The following is a 22,509-nucleotide window of genomic DNA, read 5'->3' as shown; positions in this document are numbered from 1 at the left end:
CCAGAAAATACAAATAAACACACGCTTTATTTTTCAAAGTATGTTCCATTCAATTTTTTTTCAAACAGCGTGGCTCGGTGGTTGCATTGATAGTGTTACGTACGGGTGGGTTGAGGATCTAAATAAAAGGCCAAAGTCGCTTCACAGCATTTATTGGGTAATCAAAGAGATCTACGCACTGCTATTGCTCCGTCCAGAATGCCTTCATATGGCCTAAGTACCTGCTTATAAAGGGCAGGTCGCTCACTGCATCTTCCTTGACGCGTTTGTTTGCCTATTGTTATAGTCACGTACCAGATATGCAGTCCCACGGTCTCACGCTGTCAGTTCTGAGAACTCTAACGGGAAGCAACCGAATGCCGTTACCGACCACTAAGTCCATTTGGGAGTCTCCATCGTTAGCCGACAGCACTTAAGCCTGGAGCTAATCCTCGAAAACCAATTATAAGGGCGGCTCCTTTTAGCATATGCTACAATACTATAGACATATATAGAAAGGCTAATGTACTTGAATCAATAGTTTTTCAAAATGCTTTTAAACATTTTTTTTTCAATTAATATTATAAACGGTATAAAAAGATTGGGTATTGATGGATATATAGATGGGTTTGAAATATAGATGGATATATAGATGGGAAAACAAACACGGGAAGGTCTGAATGTTTTTCCTACACTATTGATGTTAAAACGACTTCTTCGAAATTCACTGATTTAAGTCCATACTATAGAAATCAGTTTTTTTTATTCTAGCCACTGCACTATTAAACGTTCCACGTAGCGAAGTTCACAAAGTTTGCTTATTTTTTAAATTACTCTTAACTTTGTTATATATATGTGTAGGTGTATATGTATGTATATGTATATATGTGTATTTTTATATTTATGTATGTATGTATGTGTATTTGTGTATACGTGGAAGTATTTGTGTATATATGAATGGTGTACATATATGTTTATATAATTGTCTTTGGCCAGGAAGGCGCATTGGGTTTACCTGTTAGACCTTCTTGGTGTAAATTAAATAAAAAAATAAAAAATAAAATAAATAAATAAAAAATAAATTTGTCTAAAGTCAGTTTTTCATGTTTATTTTTAAATGCTTTTTATTATTACAAAATTACGTTCACAATACAAATTATATCTATTTTAATAGCTACTGATCTACTGATCATTTTCTGTTTTACAATTTTAATTTTATTTTGTTAGTAATCATAGTATTATATTAATTTAATGTTAATGTACAGCATAATAGGAAAAAGAGCTCAAAAACCTATTTAAAATTCTGTTTTTCATGTTTTAATTATACATATATATGCAGTTTCCCCAATTAGGATGTTTTCTTCAGAAGCTGAAGTTGACAGTCTCAACGACGATTGTCATCTTTGATGGTTTTACGACTCTCATTAAAACGGTCAATTCGTTCACAAATAGTAGTTTTCTTTTGTGTATTGTTTCTATAAACATCTGTGATAGAGCCTCAATAATACCAGGTTTTTCTTCAACTCAATCGAAGTCAGGACTTAACTAATTTCGCAAATCAATATTTGCATATGAAGCATACAAGTCATCGATTGGTTATAAACGTGTCATTCTTTAAATATTGACAATTTTTCGGTAGCTTTTTGACCGTCCCACATAGCCTACATATTTACATAGTGTTGTTGAAGTAAATTGTTAAACGAGTGATGGGATATGCTTTTAGTGATGTAATTGATTTTCCGGTTTATTGTCAGATTTTAACTACATTTGTGCGCGAGTTTGAGTTAATTACGCTTTGCGAGATTAAGCGCAAATTTTCGTTGAAATCGAGTTCATTATGTAAACGCTTGCTATCGGGAAATTACTCTATAATACATTTGGTTTCGGAAAAATGATAAGTTTATTAGTGTGAAGCATAAAAACATTAATAATAAGGCGTTTTAATTAGTCCATTAGACCGAGGATCTGTATATATTTATTTGACATTAAATTTTAATAATTTATTCTGTTTATTTTGCTATTTAAAATTCATACTCTGAATATTAACATATGTATATATGTATATAAAAATATATGAATATCATATGAATTTTGTGAAAATTCCAATTTTCTCCGTTGTCCTTGACCCTCTCGGCGCAAAATTTTAGCGAAGAAGATTGCAAATTATTTTCCAATCTTCCCAGAATATGGAATTAAATTTGCGCTAGAGAATTTTTTTCATTATTATTAGATATGCCGGAAGAGACGAAAGCTCCAACGCATTCGATAAAGCAAAATCATCGGGTAAAAAAATAACCACATTATAACTTGTTACGTTGAAACCATCTGAATAGTTTAAATAAAAAATTAAAAACCTATTTATTAATAATAAATCGATAAGAAACCAGCTGGAAGCGAACGTTGTATATTTACTCTACTACGTACATACATACAATACTGAGCTGGGAGATTGAGACAGACCCAAACCGAATTACTATGCATGGAAACGAAAATATATTATAACTATTTAATAACGGACCGACCACTCCAGGGATCCCCTTCTGTACTCTGCTAATTCGTAATTTTGAACCTTAATGACGATTCTAAATTCATAACTGTGCATGTTTAAGCAGTTTTGATTGTTGTTGCGAAACAAAAAGGCACTCATTCTGATACACACGCGAGGCTTTTTATCGGGTAAATTTATCACCTCGTTTAAGATCTCCCTGTCGGTAATATATTATTGAAACTGGGGAAGTTAAGTAGTCTATTTATTATAATTAACATTGTAGAACGCGGAGGAGGTGTGTTTCGAAAATAGGTAATGATTTATGACGAAACTAGAGCGTGCCAATTGAAATTCCGCGAGCTCACATAAGTATAACTTGGTCGCTTAAATTTTAATTACTTATGTTAAATTTGCGTCGAACAAACTTTTTCAATGTATGGCTTTAAAGTTTGCGATTTAATTACGAGCGATAGTTAATTGAATATATCTACATTTGTATTTTTAAGAAATAAAATTAAAATTTGTCACCATGAAAAGTTTGAGATTCGTTGAATCGTACATATTTATCGGGAATATAAGGCATTGCGATAATTATTGAAGTAAAACTTCAAAAATTTTGGGTACACATCAGGTAAGAAGTTAATTCTTAATGTTAATTTAAGGTTGGGCGGGGATTTTCTGCATCTCAATTCTAGTTATAAAAGTACAAGTTCTAAAAACATTTTTTTGATCTAGAAATATAGATCAAAATATTTTCAAAGATACACTCTTTCCACTGAAACACCAAAAATATACATTTTTCTTTTCATGTCTATCTGAAAAATGGTGTTGAAATTAGGGCTATAACACGAAATATGAGCGCAGATAAAGCAATGTGAAATAAAATTCAACATACGAACTGAGAAAGTACGTATAATATACATATAAGATCAATGTGAATTATATTATAGAGAGACAGTCTGAATGTTTGTATATTATATGTAGTTTAAATGTGGAAATATTTATAAAGAAATAATAATTGTGCGAGATTGAAAATCGCACACGGTATGGCGTGTGGCCCGGTGGAAATCGATTTTCACCGAATAATCTCCGGTTTATTGCATTCCCGGCACGCGCGCAGCTTTTCCGCTAAGCTCAATGGAAATAGAGGCTTCATTTCACCGCTGAAAGAATAAGTCGCCTTTTGTTTAGCGAAAAACGTCCCCTTTTTACGAAATATAGTTAGGGAGAACGGCCAGTTCGTTACGAGCGATATTTCGTTAACCATCCCCTCATCTTCTCCCCTCACATCTCCTATTCGCTTCCTTCGAATAATACGATAAAGTAATCATCAGAAAAGTCTTTTATCCCGACGAATATAATATAAAACTAGAGTGAGTCAATCTTAATTACATGATATAAATATTATATATGTAAGTTGTGTTGCTTTATATGTATATACATATGTGATTTTCAGTCTTAGTTTAAGTATTTAATAATATGTACATATGTACGTTTCAGGTGATATATGAATAAAAATAAACTTATTTATACGATTCACTCTATTACTAAAATTTTTGAATGAGCTTTACTCTATTAGTTCCATGAAACCACCGACCGTCAGAAATTTGTGATCTGATTTTGAGCCACATCCACTCTTTAGATCGCTTTGATATTTTACAGATATATGTATGTACATACATTAGAATCATTTTAAATGTTTCATTTTATATTTCTTCATCCTATGATAGCTTGCAATCGAAATATATCGACAGCTTAACGTTTAAATTTTCTATATTAATTGTTCTGAATTATACATACAAACAGTATATTTCTTGATTTCTTTTCCGGAAGTCAAACTAAGTTTCCTTATTTAAATTGAAGGTATTCTTAGAAATCGAGATAAAATTATTGAACATTTCTAAGATTTATTTAAACCTTATGTAATATTATACATATATTTATGTACATGTATATATGTACGTATGTATACATGCATACATCTATATGTACTGTCACGTTCCAATGAAAGATTAAATAATTTTTCTTTTTTTTAAAACTACTTGGTTAACTGACCAAGATATTTTCATTATTATTAAAGCATTACATTTATCTTGTTGGTGGAATTTAATTATCTTCTTCTTCTTCTTGTTAATGCCTTGTCCGCATCCGGACGTTGGCGACCACCTCGTCGATTATTTGAATATATCCGCATCGATCTTCAGCGGCTCGGAACAGTTCTTCGGCGCTCATATCGGTCCACATGCGCATGTTTCGAAGCCAAGATAACTTTTTCCTACCAATCCATTTTTTTCCTTCTATTTACCCCATGGTTATCAAACGGAGAAATTCGTATTTTGGACCCCGTATCATGTGTCCGAGGTACTCCATCTTTCTCCGCTTGATGACAGAAACAAGTTCCCTGCCTCTCCCCATCATTTGATATCTTTCTGAGGTAAGCTTCGTTTGATATCTTTTTGGTCCACGGAATCTTCAGCATACGCCTATAGACCCACATCTCAAAAGCTTCAATGCGGCTGATCATCTTGGTTTTCAGAGTCCACGTTTCACATCCGTGTGGTAATACTGTCCAGACGTAGCTCTTCGCGAATCTCAACCGCGTATGAAGATTGAGATGCCTGTTTGTAAGCGCCGCCTTCATTTTGACAAATGCTGTTTTAGCCATCTCGATACGGATTCTTAGATCTTCATCTGGGTCCATCTCTTCATTCAGCCAGGTATCCAGGTATTTGAATCTTTTTACTCTATCTATCACCTCTCCATCCAAGGTTAGATTCCCGGTGTCCGTTTGCATTCTATCTACTATCATAAATTTTGTCTTCTTTAGATTTATGTGCAGACCTCTACGATTGCTTTCTTGATGTACACGGTCTAGAAATCTTTGCAGGTCTGCTAAATTTTCAGTGACTAGTGCCGTGTCATCAGCATATCTTATATTGGTGATCGTCTCGCCGCCTACCTTGATGCCCTCCGCTTCTTGGAGAGCATCGTGGAAAATGGATTCGGTGTAGGTGTTAAAAAGAGTAGGTGATAGGATGCATCCTTGCTTGACGCCCCGTTCTATAGGAATCTCATCAGTGATTTGATCATCGACACGTACTACTGCAGTCTGATTCCAATAAATATTTTGTAGCAATCTGACATCTCTGTCATCCAGGCCAATATTTTTTAATGTTTCCATCAGGCGAGCGTGTTGGACACGGTCAAAGGCCTTTTCAAAGTCTATAAAGCAGATGTACACAGGTTTACGGACTTCTCTGCATCTTTGGAGTAGTGTTTTCATACAGAAAAGGGCCTCTCGGGTACCCAAGCCTTGTCTGAACCCAAACTGCTCTCTGCTAATCACCTCTTCACACCGTGAGTAAATTTAATTATGGAACGGAGAATTTAAATGAGATACGTAGAACTGTTTCACTTTAACTTTATTCTGCCGCTGATGTGTTGACTGCTACTCTCGGAGTCTCGATGGTAGCGACTACCACTCTCGGAGTCTCGATGGTATCGACTACCACTCTAGGAGTCGATGGTGATGACTGTCATTCTCGGAGTTGATTGTGATGACTAACTTAAATTCTAACAGTAATGAGTTTATATACTTTTCTTTAAAACAATGAAGTGTTGAAGACACTGTCGTACAATTTTGGTTAGTCAGTGCTTAAGGTGTGCCACAAATCAATGGTATTACTTATTAAATTAGGTGTGTCACAAATCAATGCTGTATTTTATTAAATTAGCTGTGCCAAAAATCAATGGTGTGTCTTATCCCTACTGGTAAGTCGACTACATTGGTAAGTGAGGTACATACATAAGAGTGGATCAGCTAATATTGAATTACGCTAATGTGTCAAGGATGAAGCTAGAGGAGTTTTATCATCATCTAACTAAAATTTCATCGGAATCTTGCGTAAGATCGAAGTGATGACAGCTAACTATTCAATTAAACAGAGATAAAAGTTACTTTTTTCACACTCATTTCTTTTCATTTATACAAACCTCCTTTACGTTTCACTTACGATTACAATTCAGGAAAAAAATTGCCTCTTATTTACTAACCTCTCCTTATTGTAATTCCCAGCTTCCTTTAAAACTTCCACTCTTTCTATTTTTCACAGATTGGTGGCCGTAGCAAAATCGTCTAGTGGCCGCACTTGAGAACCACTGATTACATAATAGTAGTAAATAAACAAATCGCTTGTTTGAAAGTCATCGCACGTCACTGGTTTCTATGTATATATCTTTTCAGAATAGTACACCTCTAGTTGTAGATAAAGTATTAAACTGCATTATCGACTACTCAAAATCAGCAGTAAATAAGCAATAGTTTCAGAAAGAATTGAATTTTATAACGCATGCTTTTAATAAAAAAAACTTTCAAACAGCATAATCAGACTGATTTGAAATTGACTAATAGCCGAAAGCACACAAAACAATAAATAAAAATAATAGTGGACAATATTATCAATAGACCACAAGGGGACAATTTATCATAAGTCCGGCTGTAAAATTTAACCGAACGCAATTCATTACTTAGTTTTGTACTATTTTTAGCATAGTTTTTACGTCAGGTGTTTCAGTATGTTGAATTAAAATTTATGGCTCGCCCAAAACGGCTCGGAAATGTGACAGCCCCAGCATTGACCGCAATATATTCACCGAATATATTTAAAGGGATTGAAAATGATATTTCCTACTACACATACCCACACATGTATGTACGTGAAAAGTTCAAAAAGCTCCCGGAAAATTATTATATAAAACTATTCCTAAACTGAATGCCTTTTTTATCCTAACTGTAGAATAAATTAATTTTGTATATATGCACATATTTAAAAACATTTTATGTCCTCCTATTTTTGTCCGAAAATTACTAATTACTAATAGAACTAGTCTTAAACTTGGGAAAACTTTTTTTTTTTACTAGCCTCTTTTCAGCTTGCTTTCAATTTTTTCGTTTAAAAATATTTCTTATCCACACTCTCTCGATCATTTTCAGACTTTGCCTTTTTGCTCGGTTTGGTCATCAATATATATGTGGAAATCAAATCCGCCATTACGATGGTGAAAAATAATTGTAATAGACACGTTTAAAAATACTACATTAATTCAGATTTTAATTGCTTAAACGCATATAACTTTTTTTTTTCACTCTTCAACTCTCTTATATATTTTTACTTCACTCGTAGGCTATATAATGATTGTTAATTATAATGTTAAATAGCGTGGTGTGTCAACCAAAAATCGAATGACGGTTATATGTCATTTCTAAGCGCGTGCCGACAGATCAACCGAAATGACAGATCCTAATCAGATTACTTCATACAGGTTTACATATAATTCGTTATACTAAATTACAAATCATCAAATACGATGGTCTTTTTGGACAGTACGGTTTTTTAGTTATAATAATAGAATTCGTTTCTTTAGAGTTGACGTATGTACATAACCTCAAATCTTGTCAAAGTTTGTCTTAGGGTTGACAGAGTGAAACCAATTGACAGAAAGAAACAATTGACAGAGAAAGAGGATTTTTGAACCAAATTTAGTATGTAGGTATACAAATGAAACATCCATACACAAAATCTTCATAAACAGGTTAGGTTTGTAAGGCAATAATTAACTTATTGCTATATATGTTTATGTATATATATTTTTTTACTAACCTCCTTTACGTTTCACGGAAAAAAATTCGGAAAAAATTTGCTTCTTATCCGATCGTTTTCATACTTTGCCATATTACTCGTTTTCATCAATATAAGTAAATGGATCCTCCGCTATTACGATATAGATAAAATATCGTTTAAGACGCGTTTAAAGTTTGCAAATTTGAAATCTGGGTGACTTCTATGTAGTCTTTCTATGTTAGTTTTATACATACATAGATGGCGGTAGTAAAAAGACGGGTTTGGTGCATCCGCTCTAAAATCGCCAGAATAACAGAACGGCAGATTTATTTAAACGTCATTCTCATTTTCTCGAATGATAGATTGCACATCAGATGACGAGTAACCTTTCGATGTGCACAGATGCAATTATTAAAATTGAATTGGATCTTTCTGGCGAGTTTAATAAGGCGAGATTCGGAACTTATCGAATCTTCCCTTATTAAACTCGCCTGAAAGATCCAACTCAATTTTAATAATTACCATTTTAATAATTGCATCTGTGACATCGAAAGGTTACCCGTCATCTGATGTGCAATCTATCATTCGAGAAGACGAGAATTGCATTTAAAGCAGCCGTCCGTTAATCTGCCGTTCAATTTGTCTGAAGATTTTAGAGCGGATGCACCGCATCCGTTTGAGAGGTATAATCATCTTTGTCTAAATATCTCCATATTAGTAACGTTCTGAGAACGAAAAACAATTCGTAAAAGTCTCGTGTTTAAAAATAAATATATTTATGTACATTTTCCGGGTGCTTTACGAACGTCTGCCCCCCCCCCCCCATATCCTCGTATAATATGCGTATATTTTTTTCCGTGGCCCTTTTCGTCGACAATGTATCTAGTTTCCGTCAAATATAAATCACGCGTGCGTGGAGAGGCGCGTGAGGGCCATTTTAAAGTGCCCGCTCGGAAATAAATGCGCAAATCTTTCAAAACAACGCCCGGGAAAATTCCTGGCATATTGATAAACTTTTGCCACGCACCACCCCTGGAAAATTCCAATATCCGCTCGTTTTGCGTGTTGATGGCTCGCAGGTGAAACTCAGACCCCGTTACTGTTACACTACCGCAGTGCGCACGTGTTACATCATTTCGGCCATTATAAAAGGTGCTCGAGAGTAATGTGTCTCATATTGTCTGGATTTATGGCGGGAAATGTTTGACGGATTCAACGAAGGCCTTTTTACTTATTCTTCACTTTGGATCCTCTTGAACTGATAGGAGCTTGCACTGCAATCTAAAATGTAATATAATTCTAATAGAAGTTGTAAGGGCCAGGCCGCACCGCTCAACTCGCGAACAACTTGGTTAAGGGCGACCAGACCAATGCATGCAGGTAGATGGGACATGCCACACTCGTCAACTTTTTTGTCGCACACATTTCCATACATTTTTTCGTGTCGTGCAACAAGTCGGCCGACAAAGTTGCACGGTGCGGCCCGGCCCTAATAGAAGATCCTATATTTAACCCTCCCTCACCGAATTTATTTTTACGTTTTTCGTAATAACTATATGGTTTTCAAAGCTATACGCCCTATATTTATAGTATTCCTATAATGAACTACAAGAAATTTATTTTAATAGATTTTGTATGATTTAAAAAAGGGGTACATCGTAAAAAAATACATTTATACATTTCTACGTTCCACAGTATGATTTAAAGGCGTATGAAATAGGCATAAATGCATTGGAAAAGCAACGTCACACTTTGATTAGCTGTCAAACCACCGAAATTTCATTCGTTAGCAGATTTACTAGTGCATAGCAGCAGGTGAATGAATTTGCGCGTCAGTGTATACTTTGTCTAGTAAGAGTATCTGCGAAATCTGGCGTCGTAAGCTTTAGGTAAAAACCAAAGCTAATGTACACACTTGCAGTGTATACTGATTCTAAGTATACACTAACATCTATATTACATTTAATGTAAGCATTTGACGTGTACACTTTTAAGTACACACACCGTTATAGTGTACACAGCTTAAGTTTACATTTCAGTGTAAATGTGTACACTTTTAAATTATTAATATCACAGTAACGAATCGTTCGAACAATGTAAATAATTAGTATTTTACAACAATGTGTATACACGTGAATTAAATTACACTTCAACAACAGTCGATTTTCATCATGCGATAATTCCACATATTGATTGCACATCATTGCCACAATGATAACGTTGGCAAAAATAATTATTGCGGCTTTTGTCGCAGTAATAGCACATTTTGACGAAAATTTACAAATTGATTTAAAAGCTTCATACAAAAGGACGAAACGACGAACGGTTTGCCTATTTAATTGCAAAACTCGATCGCTCGTGAAATTGCAACACATGATGAAAAGCATGAAAACACACTGATTCATGTCAATTTCATGTCGAATTTGTTTATTTTCGCGGCTCAAATTCAACACTTGTTCTTCGAATGTATGTATTGTAATATATGTATATAAAAAAGCTTCGTATTTTATCACTACAAAACTTTTTACGCCCAGGGCGTAGAAACTACAATTTTCAGGAGCACATCTATAAATTGTTGGTACCCTTCGATAGTTTCGATATGATGAAAATCCACGTATGATGCTTTTCACATATAAAAAATAATTTCACTCCGAAGCGAATGTATGTATTTATTATAAATAGAATTTGGCGTGTTTACATAATATTTTCGTTTGCATGTTTTGCGAAATATTCAATGCAGTGTAAAAACTTTATACGAGACAAGATCCGTAACTGGCAAAAAATTGATAACAGCTGTATCGCAGGCTTATCTTTCACACTTTCCGGTTTTTGTGTCGCGAAAACCTTTTTTCCATCCCTTTTTGTCCCCCATATTGAAGCAACTTTACGGCGTGTCATTGTTTCTTTCAGTCAAAATCTACAAGCCAAGATTCCGATGTAAAATTCCAAGGCTTCAGATAAACTACTCGGTATATACATACAATATGCAAGACAAAGGAATATTCTGCTATATTATACATATATTTGTATCCTGTACAAAATTCAGATAAAAAAGTAATTTCTCATATTTCTACTAGCTTTTACGACGCGTTTGAAATTTGAATTTCTGAATAGTGGCTGACGTTCATTCAGTTTTTGGTTTTAAACATATATGGTGGTGGTACAATAAAATTATTGGTATTTTTATTCAAAATAATAATTTTATATACAAATTCTAGGAGTGGTATGTTTTTAAAAAACTTTTTTTATAATATATTTTTTTTATATATATGTATATAGATTATATTTCCCTGCAGTATGCTGGGCTGAGTCACAATTTCTCAAATTCTGATATTATTAAACCAATCTTATTAAATCAAATTCCGAATAGTTCTATACACATTAAAAGCATCCCCCAACCCGTGGAAAATCTCGGAAAATTTCCGAAGAGCTCGAACGGCATTGAAATCGCTCCGGTGCGAAAGTTACGGCAGTGCAGGTGTGCCAAACTGTTTTCCGCGGTCTTTTACCACCGCTGACAAATTGGCTCGCACCCTCGCTATAAGCGAGATAGCATTTGTCAGGCTTATGACGCCTACAACGAGGATAAGCCCGAGCGGCCGCAGCTTCCGAAATTGGTCCCGGCTTACACACGTGTACACACGCGTACATACACGCGGAGCTCTCAGGCGACCTCGTTATATCAAAATAAGTGCTATGGCGTTTTATACGAGCGCGTATGTTCTATGTAGGTATGATATAAAAAATAAAAATAAATACGCTCACCCGAGAAATGGACAGTATTTTTCAGACGAGGGGATTTCGCGTTTATAACGCGATCGCCTATCTCGTTCGGTTATCTATGGGGTTTTTCGATTTTACGGTTTTTTAGCACGCGCCACATAAATAACAAAATACTTACGGTTGTCGTTTCGCGAAAGCGTTTCCGTTTTTTTTTATATTATTCGTGTAATTTGTCGAAATCTATGTCGTCCGTGCCCCATAGCGAGCTTTCGCTTTTGGCGAGATGCGGAATATTAATGAGGATTATTCTTCTGTTTGTTAGATTTCGATCTGTTCGTAAGGATATTTCTTGCTGTTTGATTTAAATCGGATACTGTTCGGGTCGGGTTCAATTTGATTATTCATTATATAACTTAAATTACTTCGAAATCATAAATAGTCGTTTGGAGTGTACTCTTAAGGCATTGATACATACATACAAATATTATACATTCCGATAAAAAATGAAGTGATGCAGGATTACTTTATAAATAGATCATTCATTGAAAGAAAAATAAATATTACCAAAAAATGTATATGTGAAAAAAGCTTTCAAACAAATTTGAACTATTAAAAAAATGCCACAATTTTTTCTCCATTTTTCAGATTGATTTTGTTATAGTTTGTTGTTTTTATTATAAGAGAAAAACTGTCATAGCTTTTAAGATATTAGCGGACTTACCAGGCGTTGCTCAGATGAACCATACTAACACACTTGTGAAGAGTCTCGGTGATTACAACAAAATGTCTATACCCTTCAGGTATAAACACAGATTACCTAAACACAATCTGCTTTAAGTCATCGACTTTAGAGAGTCTTTAATTAATATTATGTATTAGATGTATTATGAACATTTATACGGATTGTAAATAGGTTTTTGAGCTCTTTTTCCTATTATGCTGTAGATTAACATTAGAATAATATAATACTATGATTACTAACCAAATTAAATTAAATTGTAAAATAGAAAATTATCAGTAGCTATTAAAATAGATATAAGATGTATTGTGAACATAATTTCGTAATAATAAAAAGCATTTAAAAATCAAAAAGATGGACAGAAGTTGACGGAAAAACGAACTTTTTCATAAAATGTTGTAGTACATAAATATGGTAGTTTTCAAAATGAAAATTATTGGTTTTTTTTAGTGGACAAACAAACAAACGTTCGAATTTTTACTGTAAAAAATATAGAAGGATATAATTTTTTCTACGTATATATAAAATGTTTAAATAAAGTATCTGATCTAATAACCAATTATCCAGAGGATCGATTCATTTTACTCGGTGATTACAATCTTCCCACTATTGATTGGACAAAATACGACTCAAATCTGCATCTATTTCCTTCCAATTGTATTAATTTTTCTTCCCTTTCCTTTACTCAATTCTTATCTTATAATAAACTTTATCAATACAATTATTTGTCAAATACTAATAATCGTATTCTTGACCTAGCTATTAGTAGTTTCCCCTTATATATTTCTCGTGCTGACTCTACGCTAATCCATGAAGATTCTCATCATTTATCCTTTTGCATCTCAATAATTTACAACAAATCTTCACCCTTGAATTATAATTATAATAAAACTTTCCTCTTTAGAAAAGCTGACTATGCTACAATTATTCCAATTTTAAGCGATATCAATTGGAATTCACTTTTGTCCAATTTAAATATTGATTTAGCTTGTAAAAAATTTTACGATACCTTACAAAATATTATTGAATGCCACGTCCCTTTTACTCTTAAATCTAAGCGTACCAAATATCCCCCTTGGTTTACATCGTCTCTTATTAAAATAATAAAAGAAAAAAACAAATTCCATAAAAAATTTAAAATTTATTCAAATCCCTTAGATTATCAAAGTTTTTCACTATTAAGAGCTCGAATTAAAAAATATTCTTTAATCTGCTTTAGAAATTATATTTCTCTTATTCAAAATAATATTAAAACTAATCCCAAATCATTTTGGTCATATATAAATTCAAAAAAAAATACCTCCTCTTCATATCCTTCCGTAATGTATTATGGAAATAAGTCGGCTTCACATGGTTCTGAAATCTGTACCATTTTTGCTGACTATTTTGACTCCACTTTCAATAGTGATTCTACCATTAACCTTTCTATCTCTAATACAGATACTTCTTCTTGTAACTTATCTACTTTTCATTTTGACTTATCTACTGTACTCAGTCACATCAACTCTCTCAATGTTAATCTTGGTGCGGGTTGTGATGGTTTGCCTTCTTTTTTCCTTGTTAAATGTGCTGTCCCATTATCTCTTCCCATAACAATCCTTTTCAATCTTTCTATGTCGAACGGTAAATTTCCTGACTATTGGAAATTATCTTACATCACCCCTATTTTTAAAAAAGGTGATAAGAATCTTATTGAGAATTACCGTCCTATATCTAAACTATCTGTCATTAGTAAAATCTTTGAAAAAATTATCTATAATTTCCTTTTCTCCAATTTCAAAAACTACATTATACCTGAACAACATGGTTTTTTTAAGGGGAGATCGGTAGAGACTAACCTGCTTAATTTCACTAGTACTCTCACATCTTATATGGACAAACGAATCCAAATAGACGTCGTTTATACGGATTTCTCTAAAGCTTTTGATAAAATCAATCACAACCTTTTACTCAATAAACTTTGGTCCCTTGGAATCCGAGGAAATTTATTTCGTTGGATCTCTTCGTATATACTAAATCGTCACCAAATCATAATTCTCAATGGTTTTAGATCATCACTTAGACATATTCCTTCCGGTGTCCCACAAGGGTCGCATTTAGGTCCCTTATTCTTTTTACTCTATATTAATGATATCTCATACATCTTCAAACATTCCTTTATACTTCTTTACGCTGATGATTTAAAAATTTACAAACCTATATACACCATAGACGATTGTCATAAGATACAAGAAGATCTAGATAGATTCTCTATATATTGTTTAAATAATGATCTTTTTATTAATCTAGAAAAATGCTCTATTTTAAATTTCACTAGAAATAAGTCAATTATTACTAATCAATATCAATTAAATCATTCAATCCTTAACACGTCATCTTCTATTAAGGATCTTGGTGTAATACTCAATAATAAACTAGATTTCTCTGAACATATTTCTTTTATTACCAACAAAGCATTTAAATCTCTTGGATTCCTACTCCGCTCAACAAAACCCTTTAATGATCCTTATGTACTAAAATTACTTTATTTTTCCTTTGTAAGGTCTCACCTTGAATTTGCCTCAATTATCTGGTCACCTTTTTATTTATCCCATATTAATTGTATTGAGAAAGTTCAACTTAAATTTATTAAATCCTTACGCTACCTTTTTCCTACCTATACCCATTCTACTGTTTCCGACATTTTAAAAATCCTTTCTTTTAACAATCTTTCTGTCAGGCGACGACATTCTGATGCTATATTCTTCTTTAAGCTCATAAATGGTTTCCTTGATTGTTCTGATTTACTGAATAAGGTTAATTTCAGAATCCCAGTTCGATACCCTAGACGCGTTACACTCTTTTCACTTGATCCTTTCAATACTAATTCCCAAAAATATTTTTATCTGCAGCGCGTTTATCGTATGTTTAACGGAGAGCTGAATGAGGTTGATCTGTTTGGTATTTCCCTACATCAATTCAGGTCTAACATCAAGAGAATCTTGACCGATTGATTCATTTTTTCTTCTATTCTATTTTTCCAATATTTCCATTATTTTTATACTTTAGTTTAGTTATGTAATGTGCTATTTAATCATATTATAGCTTTCATTCCTTTCCATTTCATTTGTTTATTTTGTATTTACCTTTTTCATTTGTTTTTTATATTTGTAAATTTCAATTTCTTCTTATATTCTATCTTATAACCTTTTCCAAATATTTTAATACTATAGTTTAATTATGCAATGTACTACATATTTTGTCATGCCTTTATTCTTTACTTTTTAATTTGTTTTCCTTATATTTATCTTTTTCATTTTTGTAAAAATCTATTATTGGACTCGGGTGTTACATATATTATTTATTTACTTTTTGTGTTTTTTATACCTATCTCTGTACATCCTGTCTGTTGATTTTTCAATTAATAAAATAAAATAAAAAATAAAATAAAATAAACATGAGAATATCTTATATATAATTTCAAAAGAGACTTTGTATGTCACTATTGTTGGTTTGTAAATCCGTGATGTCATCGAAAAAATGAATATTCAAATAAATTTAAATAAAATAAAACTATTCAAATAAATTTAATAAAATGTTTAGTATTAGATTGGCCATGTTTTAGCGGTTAATATTAAGTACAAATACCGAACGAAGCCGGGTAAAAACACTAGTATTTAATATAAGGTAAAAAATCCAAAATCCTGATAAGTATGATTTAAAAAAAATTGCATTTAGAAAAATATATTAAAAATAAGACTGAATGTATAATATTTTGAATTTAAAATTACATATATTATAACATCATTCATAAAAAGTTTTAAAGTGATACGTATAATGTTATATGTAAACGGATATTAATTAAAACTAAAACTCTTGTACGATATGAAAGTTGAACGAATTTAACGGTAAAAAATTATATTTACCGTTAAAAACAGATATTTAAACTTATTTTTTTTTCATTTAGGTAAAAAGATTTTACATAATTTCGATTAGAAATTTACGAAAGTTTCATTTAAAATCATGTTTAAGCTTTCAATATTTTAACCCTAGTTGTTTGGACACGAGTTGGAAGCGACCCAAAATATGAATCACATTTTAGTATGACAATATATTTTATTATTTTTATTTAAAATTGTTTTGTAAATTTGGCTTAACAATTTCATGATCTGTTGTTTTTCAAACGGAGTCTTCAATTGCTTTTCGAGTTTAAATATTGTAATCAATTTGTGATTCACTTTATAAGTCATCTAGGGCTTACAAGCCGGCTTAAACCAAAACCAAAAAACCGACCATTTTTCAAAAAAACGAAAGCCGGGTTTTTTGGCTCAAATCAACCGGCTTTTTAAGGTCTTTTTCATCAAAACTAATAATTATGAATTTCAAATTTCTACTAAAGATCAAAATAAATGTGTATATCTCTTAGGTAATAGGCGTATATTTCTTTGAACAACAAAAAAAAGGTCCACGCGGTTTCTTTGAGATTTAGTAATGGACGAAGACCAGGTCGTAAATCAATAAAATATTATTGAAAGTAGTTTCAATGACTTACACAAGTCCAAGTATAAAAGTATAGAAAACATTATTTTATGGGAAAACCTTGTACTTGACTCGAATGCTGTATGGCAAAATGCATGGGAATTCCCGGAATATAATTGATTCTTCTTTGAAGGAATTGGAAAGCTTTTAAATTTTGAGGCCACGTACCTACTTTTTATTATAGTTTTAAAATGTTTGTGATGTGTCGTTTTAAATGAATACGTTTCCAAAATTTGCAACGGTATGAAAAGCTTTTGGATTTTTAAGCTAAAACAGATGCGTATAAATAATTTTGAAAGATGGAAATATTTCATAGTTCATTACGTTTTTGGACACAACGTTGAGCGCACCAAATTCATCTCAGAATTGTTCTTAATATCACGATTTCATAATTATAGTTTTTTTTACGAGATATGACATTATTTTCTTAATAATATATCCTTGATCTTCTATTTTACGGCAGTTATGTATATACATATATAATACAAATTGTATTATTTGTAATATTTTTAATAATAATATATAATAATGATCTTATGAAAGTTCATAATGTTCATACCTTTCGGGCGGTTTTTTTGTCTCATTAAATTTTCATTCAACGAAACGAATTCATACTATAGTAACAAATACCACTCTTTCAACGAAATTAAATATCCGTATTAAAAAAATACATTTTACACTTATATAATTTGATGGAAAATCGTTATTAAATTTATAGGCTACGAATTCGAGGTAATTCCGGAGTAAATATTAAGCAGGCACGATGCGCCATAGGAATTTTCGAGCGCTTTTAAAAGAGGACTCTGAAAATTCACTGAAGTGGGGAGAAATATAAGAGCTACGAGAACTTATCCTCGGAAAAGTTTCTTCTGGGAAATTACCAGCACATCTGAGTCGAGTTGCTGACAGCCAAAGTTGGACCGTTGCCGACCTCTGTCGAAAATCGGTCTTGGCCCAAACCCGAGCCCTCCTAATGACAACACTGTCCACCGCTCAAAATGATTGATGACACCTCTTTTTATTCGCGAAAGCCTTATCTGCCGCTGCATTGTTCTGTAATTAATTCGGAGCGTTTTACGACCACGCAAAAAAAATAAGTCTGCGGATAAAATAAAGCGGGCCGGGGCGAATTTTCCGCAGGGTGAAATCCATTTTTCATCCGAGTCTAGGGAAAAAAGGTAACAATGCAAACTATTCGTCAACTATTTTGTGCTTTTGTATCCTCGGAAAGATCGAGTCAAAGCGTACGGTATCTGGGGCATTTGGATTTTCGTCTGGTGGTACTTTTGTATGTGCAATTGTTTTGGCAAGAGATTTTGCCAATATTCTACGTATCATACAGTTCAATGAACACGTACGCCTCACACTTACTACATATGTATGTTTGTTTTATCATAATAAAAATTCGATTGGCATATTATCGTCATATCTTCATTTACAAGCCTCTTATTAGCTTGCTTTCGTTATTTTAGTTATCATTTTACCGTTATATTTTTTTTTTATCTTTTTGTATTTTCTTTTATTACGTTATTTCTTTTTCTTCTTTACTTTTCCATCTCTTATCTTTTATTATTGTTATCCTGATTTTTTTATTAATTTTTTTCTCATTTAATTTCAAGTCAAACCCCCAGGTTAAATATGTTGAATAACTAAATAAATATTTGAATAAATAGTAAGTATGGTTGAAGTTTTAATTTTAATTTAAATTTCAAATTTAGATTTATCCTTTATATGCTAATTATTGTAAAGTTTGAGTAAAAAAAGAAAAGGATGTGAAGCTTTTATATATAAATCAATTTAAAATAGAAGTAAAACAAACTTTTCACATTCTTGCTTTAATCGAAAAAATGATGAGAATGTTGTTTTGGACGGAAAATTATATTATTACTTTAATTTATTTAATTTAATTTATTACTTTATGTATACATACATATATCAAATTTATGGTAAAGTGAAAATATATACATATATATTATATGTTTCGCTCAAAAAGACTTTAAAAACATTGTGGATTTTATTGAGTAAGCAAATTTATCGCGAATTTGAACCGCGAAGAGCACGTATCGATAATAGTTGATAGTGAGCGTGGAAAACATCGGGTTTTACGAGTTTAAATGTAGTTTATTTTCAAAATATGATTTTATTTATATATGTATACACTTACATATATGTATAGGTATACGTTGTAGATATAAAGTAACGAAATTTGTGTACACGGTCTCTTTCAGTTTGCCAATATGTATGTAGGTATATGGAATAAAGTTCAGTTTAAATTTAACATTGTATAAATGGAAGTTTCGGGAAACAAAATTTAATAGAAATTTTACGACGATTCTCTATTTTTACTTTGGCGAATGTTTGTATGTGTGTGTGCAAACAGGAAAAATTTACTCTAGGATTTCATTTTATAAAAGAATGGTCCGCTTTGACGATAAATTTTGGCTCGTAACGAAACCTGCAACAGCGCGTCCTCATTTTTAAACTATAACTCTTTCGAGGTATAATAACGTACATACTGTAAACATACAATTGCAACATACGAAAAAAACAACTCCTTTTAAATTATTTATGTACTTAATTAGATTTAATTATTTAGATTTAAGAGTTTTAGATTTATTTGTTTAAAATATTCCTAAAATATAGTTTTCTATTACATTTATATATTTTGTCAATGATTAAGTGAATATTATTTTGCAACACTATGTATTTATCGTTATAAAAATAATAAATATACACGTACATTTTCTAAATATAATAAAATCATGATCGTTAATTATTGTGTATAAATCAAAGCAAAAATTTCGCTAGAACACAACATTTTATATTCCTTACAATAGATATGTTGACATCCTATTATGGAACAAACAATATAATATATCAGTACGTTTGGATCTAAAATCACACAAACATACATCGAACATTCCGACGGTACAACGAGCACTCAAATTCACACACCACATTCCAGAAACCCCCCTAAACACATCTGATACCACCCTTAAACCACACAAGAAGCTGTCCATTATGCAGGCATCTGTAGGGCAAAGCGATTGCACATCTCGTTGCGACATAAACCCGATTAACATTAAGTAATCCTGTGACGCGATTAACCTTCGCGTTTAACTTGAGATCTAAGCTCTAAACGTACAAACGCTTTATTACACGAACACATGTATATCTAGTCTTTACGATTGCCTCAGATCGTACACAACGGAGTGTATATAAATTGTATAAGCGCTATTGCTACCCTTAATTAATACTTCCCCGCAAGGGTTGTGTGCGGGTCGCACTACGTTTCCAAACAATCAGGTTTCATACCAGTCAATTACGGTATAAATATACATACATATATACAATACTGTGTATATGTATGTATGAATATACTCGTCGAGGACACTTTGTAAAACTAGCTATTGTCTGTATGTCTACTGAGCTTTGGAATTGTACTACAATGGAAATTAATACTTGTAGCTATGTACATTTGAAGGTAAATATTGGTATGTTTGAACGTAAATATTACAAAATATGTATGTGTTGTTTGAATAAATTGTTGGAAATAACTGTGTTGTCTGGAATAATATTTTAGTTTTTACTATACACAGAAGTAAATACTTGTTCATACGTATTGCAATTTACCGTGAAATTTCATAAACCAGTAAATGTTAAATGATTTTTCTATCTACTGGTATACCGGTATACATATACCGCTAAAATTCGTGGATTAGGACAACTGTATGTGATTACTTTTCCTAAAAACGTTAGCCTAGATTGAAGAAAGTAATTAAAAATAAATCTCAGGTAAATAATTTCATATAAATGCATTAAATTAAATTCAAATTTATTTACTTATTTTAGATTTGGACCGTTTGAAAGTTTCGATCATAAATGAAAAACCGTCTGATCGCATTTATTACTATTTGGTTAGTCTGTGTTGCCAGACGATTTATCAATTGGAAATTGCCACATTACTACTAAAAATAAACAAATTCCAGACAACCTTATCTATTATACGCCATTTTAATCGACTCCTTATGTAATATTACGCAATAATATGCCTTGATTCGCAACAAAATAGTTTAAGGTAAATTTTAAAATTTACCGGTATACAGGCAGTGGCGGATTAAACGTTTCGGAGGCCACAGGCGCAACCTAATTTAAAGCCCCCCCCCCCCTAATCATAAAGTGACTTTTTTTTCCAATTGTGAATTGTAGACATGTAAATTTTTACAAACTTATACAAACAAATCAAGAAAAAAAGGAAAACATTTTAAATTGGTACTGTGGCCACAATGAAAATCCATACAAATTGGGAGCCATAACAGTATCATTTTCACCTTTACTTTCTTCCTCATTTTCTTTTTCAGAAAACTGTTCTTCAGTCCTTTTAGGAGTCTGTTCTTCAGACGTTGTATGATGCTGCTCATTTATTTTTCCAAAGGGATCTTCATCAGTTTTTCTGCTTTTCGATCCTTTCCAGTAGTTGGTGTTCGTTCCTTTCAGAGAGCTGCTCATTAGTTCTTCTACAGGGCTGCTTTTCGGTCCTTTCAGAAGACTGTTCTTCAAGATGTTCCGATATTCTGCCATTTTTAATGTAATTAGTTAGCGAATTTTTTTGTAGCAGTGAAATTTATCTAGAAAGGCCAAACAATCGACGACGGCGAGAGCAATTATCGCAAAGCTTTTTACTTTACATAAAAAAGTAGTCGTAAACTCCAATATTTTATGGCAAAATGCATAGGAATTTCCGAATTATAATTTTTCTCAGAACGATTTGGAGACCTCTTAAATTTAGAGGCCACAGATATGCGCCAATTTTGCTGTTCGATAATCCGCCACTGTATACAGGTATACCGGTATTGCAATCCTGAGTGATTACAATACTACCGTGCGACTACTTCGCCTCTGAATTGACTAACTAGTTTCTTTCTTGATATAGAAATACTTATATAATTGAATTTTCCGTCTAAGAAGGGGTGAGGGATGATGGCTTTATATAGAAACAGCATCAATTCGATTAATTTTTATACTTGGTAACTTCTTTGTTTATTAATTTAATATTATGAAAACAATTATGATTTCCTTTTGGAATGTCTAGAAAAAATCATCAATTTAGCTGAAATTGAATTTTTGGTTATTTTTGAAGACTAATAAAAATATAGCTCTGTAATATGACACGTTATATGGGGTAGGTTTGTATGTATGGGTATTGAAGCCCACCTTGCGTATGACAAGGTAGGTAACGGTCGAAGAAAGGATGATTAATACACGACTGGTTTTGAAAGGCCAATCTCCTGAGCATTTAACGGCGCATAAAGCGAAAATGTCAAATCAAGACGAAATCAGGTAATCGTAAGCAAGCACTTGGCATTAAACGCAAACGTGATTACGTTATCAAACCCAATAAAGTTGAATTATATATATATGTCTACGAATAAAATGTTTTC

Source organism: Arctopsyche grandis, chromosome 12 (assembly GCF_051622035.1).
Source record: "Arctopsyche grandis isolate Sample6627 chromosome 12, ASM5162203v2, whole genome shotgun sequence".
NCBI classification, from domain to species: domain Eukaryota; kingdom Metazoa; phylum Arthropoda; class Insecta; order Trichoptera; family Hydropsychidae; genus Arctopsyche; species Arctopsyche grandis.
This window is presented reverse-complemented; position numbering follows the sequence as displayed.